At 43.8% G+C, this 2,573-nt stretch overlaps 1 non-coding gene across 1 annotated transcript; it reads left to right on the plus strand.

Moving 5' to 3' along the window:
• Positions 1-478: 478 nt before the first annotated feature.
• On the plus strand, positions 479-553 carry Trnas-cga. Its single transcript has one exon. It is a non-coding gene; the product is annotated as a tRNA-Ser (tRNA).
• The last annotated feature ends 2,020 nt before the right edge of the window (positions 554-2,573 follow it).

Raw genomic sequence — 2,573 nt, forward strand, 5'->3', positions numbered from 1 at the left:
GACTCACGACCCGTCTTCACAGCTTCAATTCTGCCAGTACCTCGTCTCCTGCCTTCCAAACTTCACAAAAGCTGTCCCGCGAACCTCGCAGAACTACCACTCCTGGAATAAAGGATAATGCAGAGACATGGCTTAGCCACAGCCTGGGGGATGTTTACAGAATGAAATTTTCACTCTGTAGCGGAGTGTGCGCTTGGTAGACTACTTGTCCGCGAAAGGCAAAGGTCCCGCTTTCGAGTGTCGTTCCAGTACACAGTTTTAATCTGTCAGGAAGTTTCATATCAGCGCACACTCCGCTGCAGAGTGAAAATATCATTCTGGTAACATCCCCCAGGCTGTGGCTAACCCATGTCTCCGTAATATCGTTTCTTCCAGAAGCGCTAGTTCTGCAAGATTCGTAGGAGAGCTTCCGTGAAGTCTGGAAGGTGGGAGACGAGGTACTGGCAGAACTGAAGCTGTGAGGACGTGTCGTGAGTTGTGCTTGGGTAGCTCAGTTGGTAGAGCACTTGCCCGCGAAAGGCAAAGGTCCCGAGTTCGAGTCTCGGTCCGGCATACAGTTTTAATCTGCCAGGAAGTTTCAATGGATATGAATGGTTGCAGGTCATCAGACAGTATGTTTACGTATGTGTCACATGTCAGACTTGTTGCTAGACGTATCAGGAGTCCCATATCGCTCCAGCTGCGTACGCACCACACCATTACAGAGCCTCCACCAGCTTGAGCAGTCCCTTGCTGACATACAGGGTCCATGGATTCATGAGGTTGTCTCCATACCCATACGCGTCAATTCGCACGATACAATTTGAAACGAGACTCTTCCGACCAGGCAACATGTTCCCGGTCTTCAACAGCCTAATTTCGGAGTTGACGGGCCCAGGAGAGGCGTAAAGGTTGATTTTGTGCAGTCATCAACGTTACGTGAGTGGGCCTTCGGCTCCGAAAGCCTATATCCATGATGCTTCTTCGAATGATTGTCACGCAGATACTTCTTGATGGCTCAGCATTGAAATCTGCAGCAATTTGAGGAAGGGTCACACTTCTGTCACGTTAAGCGATTCTCTTCAGTCGTCGTTGGTCCTGTTCTTGCAGGATTTTTTCCGGCCAAAGCAAAGTCGGAGATCTGATGTTTGATCCGATTCCTGATATTCACAGTAAACTCTTCACCGATACTTCGGAAATGCTGTGTTCCATCGCTCGTGCGCCGACTTTAACACCACGTTCAAACTCACTTAAATCTTGATAACCTGCCGTTGTAGCAGGTTGTAGCAGAAGTAACCGTTCTAACAACTGCGCCAGACACTTGTTGTCTTATGTAGGCTTGCCGTATTCTGTCTGTTTACATATCTCTGTATTTGAATATACTTGCCTATATCAGTTTCTTTGGCGCTTCAATGTAAATTCCACGTATACGTTAAATGAAGCCTATTTGATTTCTTGTAATTTTAATTTTAACAACGTTTAATAGTTTTATAGTTTTAAATACTTGTAAACTTAGGAACTTGTGATATTGATAGTCCCGATGCCACAGCGTAGGACGAATTACGCCGACCACAGCGCCCTCTAGCCGATGATGTGGAGCTCAACGAGCGCCGCTCTGCTTTCTACCCATTTAAAAAAAAAAAAAAAAAAAAAAAAAAAAAAAGGTTCAGATATCTCTGGGCACTATGGGACTCAATATCTGAGGTCATCAGTCCCCTAGAACTTAGAACTACTTAAACCTAACTAACCTAAGGACATCACACACATTCATGCCCGAGGCAGGATCCGACCGACCTGCGACCGTAGCAGCAGCACGGTTCCGGACTGAAGCTCCTAGAACCGCTCAGTCACAGGGACGCCCAGCCCAAACCATAAAACATAAAACATCACCCACCGGTGCATCCACCGTTCCCGAGGGACAGTTTCAAACCGAAAGCCCTTGCCATCATCTACCAACGATGATACTTACTTAATCCCCAGTGCTCAGCAGCAACGTCAGTACTGTCTGTCATAAAATCTTTGAGAAATGCCTCTCTGGCTCTAGTCCATTCTAACCTAAAGATACCTCTAAGCTGCAATCTAAACAGAAATAAGATGCGTAAATCCTATGTCAACTAGGTGAAATACGTTGGTGGCTGCTGCTTAAGGAGGATATCGGTCAAGCGTTCCCAGAAATGCCATTCGTACACTTCCGTTCCCTCATTCAGAATATGGATGTTGGAACAGGACTTTTATAGTTTGTCTATTGTGCGAGAAAAATTTGTGTCTCAAATGTCTGTGTGACGATTTCCACCCAAAAAACTCTAAACTCCCAACTAAAAATAAATTTTTGTGACTGTTGCAATGTGAATACTAATTCAATATGAATACTAATAACTATTTCGATTTTAGTCCTTTGATCGGTATTTTTAAATGATTAAATATTACAATATATAAATAAAGAAGAATTAAAGCCATGTGGACAAAGAATCCAAAAGAAAAAAAGAATGACAGGAAATCAATATGAGAACAAATAAGGAAGTTAATACAATGGTTAAAATGACGTGACAAGGGATTCGAAAATTTAAAAATATTACATTTGAAGCAAATAACTG

The sequence above is a fragment of the Schistocerca americana genome, chromosome 3 (assembly GCF_021461395.2).
Source record: "Schistocerca americana isolate TAMUIC-IGC-003095 chromosome 3, iqSchAmer2.1, whole genome shotgun sequence".
NCBI lineage: Eukaryota > Metazoa > Arthropoda > Insecta > Orthoptera > Acrididae > Schistocerca > Schistocerca americana.